The following is an 11,432-nucleotide window of genomic DNA, read 5'->3' on the forward strand; positions in this document are numbered from 1 at the left end:
AGTACTATATTAATTGATAGTAACTGTGCCTGAAACATATCACTGGTAGTCGAAGGTATGTATTTAGTTTCCATTTTAAACGAAGATTTTCAAGGTAGTTTGACCAGTGTTCGCAGAAATAGTGAATGAAAAATATGTATTGACGTAAACCTTACAATAACTTTCCGAATCTCAGTGGATCTCAGTTTAGATATTGTATGAAAAATGTACGATGGCATTCTAAAAACGCTCGCCACTGTAAATAGTCGTATACGACGAAAGAGGGAGGAAAGTAAGTTATCATCTACCGTTAGGCCAACAGCGATGTCACACGGTGCATTAGCTCATTTAGGGGAGGATACGTGGCCATTCCTTCAGAAGGGTCCAAGCAGTTGCACGGGGACAGGCTTTTGCTACTTACCCTATCGAGAGCTCCATTGTTTTGCCCCTCATGGAGTCCATTAGAGAAGTAGCGTCCAGGGCCAGACAGAAGACCAAGGTGTGCTCGTCATGTCTGCCGGAGCGGGCTCGTTTCAAATGGGGAGGAGGCTATAGCTGGCAGAACTTGCGTATACTTCTTGCCTCACTCGCGGGGGTGCATGCCTTGTTCACAGTTTGCAACATCGTACCCAGAGCTGAGTGGATGATCTTAACCAGAGGCCTCGTCGATTCTGTGAGGGTATAGGCTACAGATTTCTGGACCTGCGTTATGGGGTGGAGATTTGTAGGATTCCATTGACTGGTAAGGGGTGAATTACACAAAGGAAGTAACTACTTGAGTAGGAGAGTATTTATGGTGTGAACATAGCGGTTTTTTGGTCTAAGCGGTAGCTCAGATCCTCCGGCGAACACTCGCCAGTCGATATGGAGAGATCAAAATGAAACCAAATAAAATGTAAAGACACACCAACAGTCCAAATTTTTGCAGTAAATTGTCGAATTATTCGTAACAAAGTACCTGAACTTACAGACTTCCAGGAAAGTTGTTGCGCTCAAATTATTCTCGGAACCGAGAGTTGGTGAAACAACAAAAACAATTAAAATCGCTCAAAAGAGGAAAGGCCGCTCGACCTGATGGGATACCATTTCGATTTTACACAGAGTACGCGAAGCAACTTGCTCCCCTTCTTGCAGCGGTGTACTGTAGGTCTCTAGAAGAGCGTAGCGTTCCAAAGGATTGGAAGAAGGCACAGGTCGTCCCCGTTTTCAAGAAGGGACGCCGAACAGATGTGAGAACTATAGACCTATATCTCTAACGTCGATCAGTTGTAGAATTTTGGAACACGTATTATGTTCGAGTATAATGACTTTTCTGGAGACTAGAAATCTACTCTGTAGGAATCAGCATGTATTTCGAAAAAGACGATCGTGTGAAACCCAGCTCGCGCTATTCGTCCACGAGACTCAGAGGGCCATAAACACGGGTTCCCAGGTAGATGACGTGTTTCTTGACTTCCGCAAGGCGTTCGATACAGTTCCCCACAGTCGTTTAATGAACGAAGTAAGAGGATATGGACTATCAGACCAATTTTGTGGTTGGATTGAAGAGTTCCTAGGTAACACAACGCAGCATGTCATTCTCAATGGAGAGAAGTCTTCCGAAGTAAGAGTGATTTCAGGTGTGCCGCAGGGGAGTGTCGTAGGACCGTTGCTATTCACAATATACATAAATGACCGTGTGGATAACATCGGAAGTTCACTGAGGCTTTTTGCGGATGATGCTGTAGTATATCGAGAGGTTGTAACGATGGAAAACTGTACTGAAATGCAGGAGGATCTGCAACGAATTGACGCATGGGGCAGGGAATCACAATTGAATCTCAATGTTGACAAGGGTAATGGGCTGCGAATACATAGAAAGAAAGATCCTTTATCATTTACCTACAACATAGCAGCTCAGCAACTGGAAGCAGCTAATTCCATAAATTATCTGGGAGTAGGCATTAGGAGTGATTTAAAATGGAATGATCATATAAAGTTGATCGTCGGTAAAGCAGATGACAGATTGAGATTCATTGGAAGAATCCTACGGAAATGCAGGCCGAAAACAAAGGAAGTTGGTTACAGTACACTTGTTCACCCACTGCTTGAATATCGATCACCAGTGTGGGATCCGTACCAGATAGGGTTGAGATAGAGAAGATCCAACGGAGAGCAGCACACTTCGTTACAGGATCATTTAGTAATCGCGAAAGCGCTACGGAGATGATAGATGAACTCCAGTGGAAGACTGCAGGAGGGACGCTCAGTAGCTCGGTACGGGCTTTTGTTGTAGTTTCGAGAACATACCTTCACCGAGAGGTCAAGCAGTATATTGCTCCCTCCTACATATATCTCGTGAAGAGACCATGAGGATAAAATCAGAGAGATTAGAGCCCACACAGAGGCATACCGACAATCTTTCTTTCCACGAACAATACGAGACTGGAATAGAAGGGAGAACCGATAGAGGTACTCAAAGTACCCTCCGCCACACACCGTCAGTTGGCTTGCGGAGTATGGATGTAGATCCGAAATAGAAAGCTCCGAAATATTTAGCGCGGCACGAAACGTATATGTAAAAAACCGGATTAGACGTCGTAGGTGGGGGAGTTTTCATTGCAATCGTTAAAAATATTGTGTCCCTCGAGGTCGAAACTGAGTCCAATAGTTATTTTACCTGGACGCAAGCAACAACCGATCCCGCCGTGACAGCTTTAGCACCGTTCAAAGAATTGGTTCAAATGGCTCTGAGCACTATGGGACTTAACTTCTGAGGTCATCAGTCCCCTAGAACTTAGAACTACTTACACCTAACTAACCTAAGGACATCATTCGAACCTGCAACCGTAGCGTTCGCGCGGCTCCAGACTGTAGCGCCTAGAACCGCTCGGCCACCTCGGCCGGCTCATTCAAAGTACTGCACGGAAATACCCCACTAATACAATCTTGACTGGAGGCGACTTTAACCTACTGAACATAGACTGGAACGTCTATTGATTTACTGCAAGTGGTACGGACAGACAGTCTTGTGAAGTAGTTTCGAACATACTATCGAAAAATTGTCATGAACAGCTAGTTCGTTAACCCGCACGAAATGGAAGTATTTTAATCCTTGTACCTACAAACAGGTCTGACCTTCTCGACAGTGTCAGGGTAAAGGCAGGTATTAGTGATGATGTCATCACAGAAACTCTCGTAACGCGCTCCGCGGAATTTGAATCCCCGCCAGACGTCATGGTCGTCGAAGACCTCTAGAGGTCTCTGCATCATCTCGCCGTAAGCTGTGGCGGCGCGCGCATACTGGCCTGCATGTAGTGTGAGGGCGCCACAGTGGAACACGTGGTTCCAGCAGCCAACAGCGAGGCCCCCGATACAGTATTTAAGAGCCGGCCTCTCGCTCTGCCGGCGAATCTAATCGTTGTGCGAGTCTCGACACAATTCCTCGACAAGACAGCGTGTTTATCGTGCTTTGATGTCGTTAATCGTGGACGTCTTGGATTCGTTTGGTTGTCTCTGTTACTCCGTTGCGTCTTGCGTGTTGTCGTCGTAAGGTCTTTCTCCATCGACCGTCGTTGTTTCGTGTCCGTCTTTTCTGTTTGTTTTTGCACGGGCCGCTCTCCGTTTGGTCCCGTCGCGCTTTCTCGGCCACCCTGCGACCGTTCCGGTCGCAGTCACATCAGGTTACAACAGAAACCGTGCTTACTAAAGTTAATAAATCCATCAAGAATACAAGGAGAGTATATATATATACACTCCTGGAAATTGAAATAAGAACACCGTGAATTCATTGTCCCAGGAAGGGGAAACTTTGTTGACACATTCCTGGGGTCAGATACATCACATGATCACACTGACAGAACCACAGGCACATAGACACAGGCAACAGAGCATGCACAATGTCGGCACTAGTACAGTGTATATCCACCTTTCGCAGCAATGCAGGCTGCTATTCTCCCTTGGAGACGATCGTAGAGATGCTGGATGTAGTCCTGTGGAATGGCTTGCCATGCCATTTCCACCTGGCGCCTCAGTTGGACCAGCGTTCGTGCTGGACGTGCAGACCGCGTGAGACGACACTTCATCCAGTCCCAAACATGCTCAATGGGGGACAGATCCGGAGATCTTGCTGGCCAGGGTAGTTGACTTACACCTTCTAGAGCACGTTGGGTGGCACGGGATACATGCGGACGTGCATTGTCCTGTTGGAACAGCAAGTTCCCTTGCCGGTCTAGGAATGGTAGAACGATGGGTTCGATGACGGTTTGGATGTACCGTGCACTATTCAGTGTCCCCTCGACGATCACCAGTGGTGTACGGCCAGTGTAGGAGATCGCTCCCCACACCATGATGCCGGGTGTTGGCCCTGTGTGCCTCGGTCGTATGCAGTCCTGATTGTGGCGCTCACCTGCACGGCGCCAAACACGCATACGACCATCATTGGCACCAAGGCAGAAGCGACTCTCATCGCTGAAGACGACACGTCTCCATTCGTCCCTCCATTCACGCCTGTCGCGACACCACTGGAGGCGGGCTTCACGATGTTGGGGCGTGAGCGGAAGACGGCCTAACGGTGTGCAGGACCGTAGCCCAGCTTCATGGAGACGGTTGCGAATGGTCCTCGCCGATACCCCAGGAGCAACAGTGTCCCTAATTTGCTGGGAAGTGGCGGTGCGGTCCCCTACGGCACTGCGTAGGATCCTACGGTCTTGGCGTGCATCCGTGCGTCGCTGCGGTCCGGTCCCAGGTCGACGGGCACGTGCACCTTCCGCCGACCACTGGCGACAACATCGATGTACTGTGGAGACCTCACGCCCCACGTGTTGAGCAATTCGGCGGTACGTCCACCCGGCCTCCCGCATGCCCACTATACGCCCTCGCTCAAAGTCCGTCAACTGCACATACGGTTCACGTCCACGCTGTCGCGCCATGCTACCAGTGTTAAAGACTGCGATGGAGCTCCGTATGCCACAGCAAACTGGCTGACACTGACGGCGGCGATGCACAAATGCTGCGCAGCTAGCGCTATTCGACGGCCAACACCGCGGTTCCTGGTGTGTCCGCTGTGCCGTGCGTGTGATCATTGCTTGTACAGCCCTCTCGCAGTGTCCGGAGCAAGTATGGTGGGTCTGACACACCGGTGTCAATGTGTTCTTTTTTCCATTTCCCGGAGTGTATATATATATATATATATATATATATATATATATATATATATATATATATATATAGTAAGAGCAGATCAGGAGTTGTCATCATTCCACTTAGGCAACGAATAAACATTTAGCTCCAGTGTGATGAACAGAGAGAACTTACTAGCAAAGTTTAAACAGATTGTAAATCACGCTCTGGAGAATTTGTGCCCAATAAGCGGATTGAGAATAGAAAAGTCCCAACTTCGGTTAGTAACAAAACTCGAAAGATACTGAGGAAACAAGAGACTGTTGCACTCTCGGCTCAAAACAGAACGCGCAAGTAACGACAAGCTAAAGACAATAGCAATTCGTGCGTCTGCGCGAAGCATTTTGACTCCTGCCGTAATACCTCAAGAAAAGACCTCACCGAGAACCCGGAAAGGTCATGATCCTAGGTAAAATCGCTGAACAGGTCGGAGGCATCTGCCCAGTCTGGTGTGACAGCAGAAGACAGCGAATGGAATGTTGAAGCTTAAAATTTCACGCAGGGTTGTCGTACAAACATACCGTCGTCTGGCCGTCGCACAGGCTCTCGTATGGAGCATATGGTAATAGGCAAACCTGAAGTAGAGAGGTTGAAAACGAATGGCACCAGGTCCGAGAGTACTCTACGGCATTGGTCCCTTAATTAGCTTGCATTTTTCGCGAGTATCTCGCCGAGCGCGCAGTCCCAAGCGGCTGCAAAGAGAACAGGTGACTCCTGTATATATGAACGGTAAAAGAACGCACGCGCGAAATTACAGACCAATATCATTAACATCGGTTTGATGCAGAATTCGAAAATACTAGGTTGGTGCATAACTCCGTAGTGTTTTTGTTTTGAACGTCGGTAATCCGGTTGCTATGGCTTTATCATTTTTTATTTGTAGTTCACTGTTGCTATTTCATTTTCCATATTTTCTTTTTGTCATTCGGAGATAGTGAGTGGAGCTGTGAACGTTAGAAAATGGTATACCAGGTGGAGAAAACGGAACGTTTCCTACATAATCTGTTTGAGTTCGATAAAGGCGGTGACAGCAGCGGAGTCAGCCAGAAAAATTTGCGCTGTATGTGGGGATATTGCCATTGGACAGACCATAAGGCAACGATTTTCGCCTTTTAAGGAGGATGATTTTGACGTTGGTGACTCTTTACGTTCAGGAAGAACTTCGGGGTTCGATGAAGATCGTTCAAACACATTAATCCACAATAATGCCCGTCATTGTACTCAAATACTGACAAATGTGGTGAACTGTGATCATTCCATCACCGTGCGACAGTTTCATACAGTTGGGAAGGTTCAGAAATCTTGTGTATGGGTACCGTATGCTCAACCAAAAACCACAAAAATCAGCGGGTAGCAATATGTGCATCTCTGCGTGCTCGTCATCAATTGGCTCGTGAAAAACACCGACCATTCCTATCCTCTATCGTTACGGGTGCCTAGTAATGGTGTCTTTATGTTAACATAAGTTAAAGAAAGCAATGATTGAGCCAAAATAAAGCAGCAACTCCCCGTATAAAGATTGGTTCAAATGGCTCTGAGCACTATGGGACTCAACTGCTGTGGTCATAAGTCCTCTAGAACTTAGAACTACTTAAACCTAACTAACCTAAGGACATCACACACATCCATGCCCGAGGCAGGATTCGAACCTGCGACCGTAGCGGTCGTGTGGTTCCAGACTGTAGCGCCTTTAACCGCTCGGCCACTTCGGCCGGCCCGTATAAAGACCTGCGCGCCCACAAAAGATAATGTTATGCATCCGGTAGAACAGCGACTTTGTGGTGTACTACTAATTGCTTCCCCGTGGTGTAACCATCAATACTGGCATTTATTGTCAACAATTGAAACGTCTTGGATACGGTATCCTAGAAGAACGAACAGGAAGACTGCATGAAGTGATGTTATTCCACGATAACGCCTGCCCGTATTCTGGTACACTGCAGAAAACACTATGCAAGAGTTGGACTGGGAAGTCATTCCACACCCACTTTGTTCACCTGATCTTGCGTCCTCAGATTTTCAAATTTTCCGCTCACTACCTAACAATCTTCAAGCAACTTCCTTTCCGGATGAATATGTGCACCGAACATGCCTCGACGAGTTCTTCTTCGCCTCAAAATCACACGATTTCTACAGTCGCGGAAACGAGAAGTTAGGCCAGCGTTGGCAGATTGTTGTAAACAGTCAAGGAGAATATGTTATTGATGACTAAGGTCTCTGTTACGTGTATCTGTTGTTTTTAATAAACTGATAGGAAAATGCTCTGAACTTACGCACCAACCCAATAATAACTTATCTTGAGACGGAAAAGCTTCTGTCCATGAATCAGCTTGGATTTAGAAATCGTGGCTCATACGAAATTCAACTTTCCGTTTTCCACACGACATCCTGCGAACCATGGATGAAGGACAACAGGCAGATTCTATATATTTCCGAGTAGAGTTGACAGCGCCCCACTGCTGGCTGTTAACGAGGGTCGGAGAATACCGTTTAGGTTCCCACTTATGTGAGTGGCTCGAAGACTTCTTTAGTGGTAGAAATGAGTGCGTTGTTCTCGACGAGTGTTCATTGGAAACAGGGGTATCGTCAAGGGTGGCTCAGGTAACTATAGGACCACTGTTATTGCCCGATTATACATTTATTCCAATTCTATTAGTCAACGTTGTCCTTCCTCTCACTCTGTCAGTTTCCTCCGCCCTCCTCTTATTCATTTCCTTCTTCTACCTCTCGCTGTCCATGTCCTGTATCCTGCACCTCTTTGTGCCCATCTGTTATCCACCCTCTCCCTGCCCATCTGCTCCTACCACCTCTGTCCATCTACTGATTTCACTCTGTGCTTCTTCCTCCTCCGCCATCTCTCTGAACCTCTGTCTGTCCAGTTTCCTCCTCCGCCGTTTCTGTGTCCAGTTCCTCATTCCCCGTCTCTTTCTCCCCATCTCTTCATCGCCCCTCCTCCCCCCCCTCCCCCCCCCCCCCACCCGTTCTCTTTCCACGTTATCGCCCCTCAGCCCAATAGGAGGTTGCTGATTCTTATAGCCACAATATTTGTTGTCAGATATTACGTGAATGTGCACCAAGACTAGTTTAATTCGATCTGGGGGTTGAGAAAGAGTTTTTTATCCATGGCTGTGACCGCATCGCACGTGTCGCAAGTATCTCACGTATGTTTCATAAAAAAAAAATTGTTCAAATGGCTCTGAGCACTATGGGACTTAACATCTGTGGTCATCAGTCCCCTGGAACTTAGAACTACTTAAACCTAACTAACTTAAGGACATCACACACATCCATGCCCGAGGCAGGATTCGAACCTGCGACCGTAGCAGTCGCGTGGTTCCAGACTGAGCGCCTAGAACCGCGAGACCACTGCTGCCGGCTATGTTTCATATATTTATTATATCTGAATACATGTTTCACCTGTATCTGTGAAGAATTTCGCCCTGCAGTTTCATTTGCACACAGCTCAATGTTTATGTCGTCATGTCTCCTGATCTACGTGGCTCGAATGATGTAATTTTGGAGGCACATGCAGTGGTATATGTGAATACCGTTTTCAAAGTCTGTCACGAATGCAGTTAGTAGCAAATAAATAATAAATTAAAACGTCATGCCTCATGCGGCAGTTTTATTGCATGAACAGTGAAACTGTAGTAAGCGAGAAACTTTTTTATTTTCATAATGTTGTGGGAGTTTTCAGCGAGAAAACGTTTCGGAAAGGTTTGAAATTGTGTGGAATATTTGTTGAAAGTCACTAAGTGCTCTCTTTCTCAAATATTGGATGAATAAAGTCTGAGCATTCACGTGTGTTGGGCCTCGCTTCTTTTACAATTCTATCCCCACGCCTTTGATAGCTAAGTGGTTCTTACTCGAACAGTGATTCTTTCCAGACAGTATTTAACCAAGTTTGGTTGAAATCAGCCCCGTGATTTAGGAGCAGATGTGGAACACACATACATACATTTTTATAATATGTATGGTACATAAATGATCTGGCGGACTGCGTAAGCAGCAATCTGCGGATTTTTGCTGATGACGCTGTGGTGTACGGAAAGATGTCGTCTTTGAGTAAGTGTAGAGGGATACAGGATAACATAGAAAGTAGAAAGCAGAAGAATAGGAGAAAAAAATCCCATAAAGTTCGAATACACCATAACTAGTGTGTTAATTGACACACTCACTTCGATTAAATATCTAGATCTAAGGTTGCAAAGCGTTGTAATGGCGATTGTAGGGAAGGTGAATGGTTGTCTTCGTTGTATAGGAAAAATTTAAGGAAAATGTAGCTCATCTATAAATGAGACAGCGTATAGATTATTAGTGCGACCTATTCTTCAGTTCTGTTTGAGTGTTTGAGATTGCCACCAGGTCGGATTAAAGGAAGACATTGAAGTAATTCAGAGATGTGCGGCTAGATTTGTTACCAGTAGATTCGATCAACACCCAAATATTACGGAGATGCTTTGTGAACTCAAATGGGACTCTACAGAGTAAATACTACAGAGTAAATTTAGAAACCGGCATTTGAAGCTGACTGCAGAACGATTCTACTGCCGCCGACGGGCATTTCGCGTAAGGACCACGAAGATAAGAGAAATTAGGGTTCGTACGGAGCAGTATACACAACTTTTTTTCTTTAGCTCTATTCGCGAGTGGAACACGAAAGGAAATGGCTAGTAGTGGTACAAATTACCCTCCGCCGTTCACCATACAGTGGCTTGCGAAATATGTACGTATATGTAGAAGTAGATGTAGATGTGGGTGTAGAAGAAGACCGTCGGTGGCCATTCAAAGAAATCCTCCCAACATTACACTGAAGTGATTAAGAGACATCACTGAAACTCAATTCGTATATAACCGAATAGGGTTTGAATCATGTTCCCCATGACTGCGAATCCGATGCTTAAATCCTCTATCAGCTAGGTAAATTTGTTGCGTGGCTGCATAAAGGCGTTTGGGAACAGAAATGCGGGCTGCGGCGATAGCTGCAGGTCTCAAAGAACCTCAATTTTTGTATAAATGTTTGCCGTTCACATAATTCAAATGACTGTCTTTATACAACTGCCACCTACGGGAATGTATGTCTCAGCCAAGTAATACCCTCCGATCGTTTGTTCCTATGACTTGTGGCACAATAGTGGTTACATATTCTTGCTGTGACTTCAGGAAATTCTACCTAGATTCTGCGGTGTAGCACTGGTTTTACTCATTACGAGGGAAGTTACAAATAAAATAAAGCTACATAATTATTTGTTTGTTCGTTTGCAGGTAGTTGTCTGCAATTCTGATACAAAATTAAATCCCTGCGGCAAAGTACCTTAACACGCTACTAGAGGAACCAAAACAAAATGGTACAGCTAGTTAGTTATTTGTTCCAAAGGTCATTTGGACGATTATCGAAATGATGTGGAATGAGTCAGATTACAGAATACGTATACACTGTTACTGTCAACATGAATAAACACATAACTTTATTCCTACTCATGTAACTACATTGAAAATAAGTTCTATATATTTTTAAAATTTTTTATTTTATACTGGCTATCAGTTTTTAAGGGGAAATTCGTCAGTATAACAGAAGGGGTTGTCAAGGAGAAATGATTTCAAATTAGATTTAAAACTTGCTCCGCTACCTGTCAGACTTTTAATGTTATTGGGCAACTGATCACAAATTTTTATTGGTGCATATTTAACTCTTCTCTGAGCCACTGACAGTATTAATAATGGGTAATAGATGTCAGTTTTCCCTCTAGTGTTGCAGGTATGTATGTCACCGTTATTCTCAAATTATGAGGGATTATTTATGACGATTTCATTGCCGAAAATCTTTATTGTGACGGGACAGTTGAAATGCCTAACTCCTTGACCAGTTACCTACATGAAGTCCGTGGTGAACGCCACATATTTTTTTTATTTCTGGATTTTGTGCAGTCAATACTTTCTTTTTAAGTGATGAGTTACCCCAGGAAATTACTCCGTACGACATTATTGAGTGCGAATACTGCTCGTGTGCTACCTCAATTGTTGTTATGACTACTTGTTGTACAGCTCTGAATGTACTGTGATTTTTTCAAAATTTAGGAAGAGTCCATTTTCAGTGAACCACTTAATAATTAGTTGAAAAATATCATTCACTAACACTTCTGTTACGTTATCTGTAATGGGATTTACTATAGCACTGGTTTCGTCTGCAAAAGTACCAATTCTGTTTGTAGAATGTTAAGTGGAAGGTCATTGATCGTGACCGGGCCAAATATCTCACGAAATAAGCGTCAAACGAAAAAACTACAAAGAAC

This window comes from Schistocerca serialis, chromosome 3 (assembly GCF_023864345.2).
Source record: "Schistocerca serialis cubense isolate TAMUIC-IGC-003099 chromosome 3, iqSchSeri2.2, whole genome shotgun sequence".
Taxonomy (NCBI): Eukaryota; Metazoa; Arthropoda; class Insecta; order Orthoptera; family Acrididae; genus Schistocerca; species Schistocerca serialis.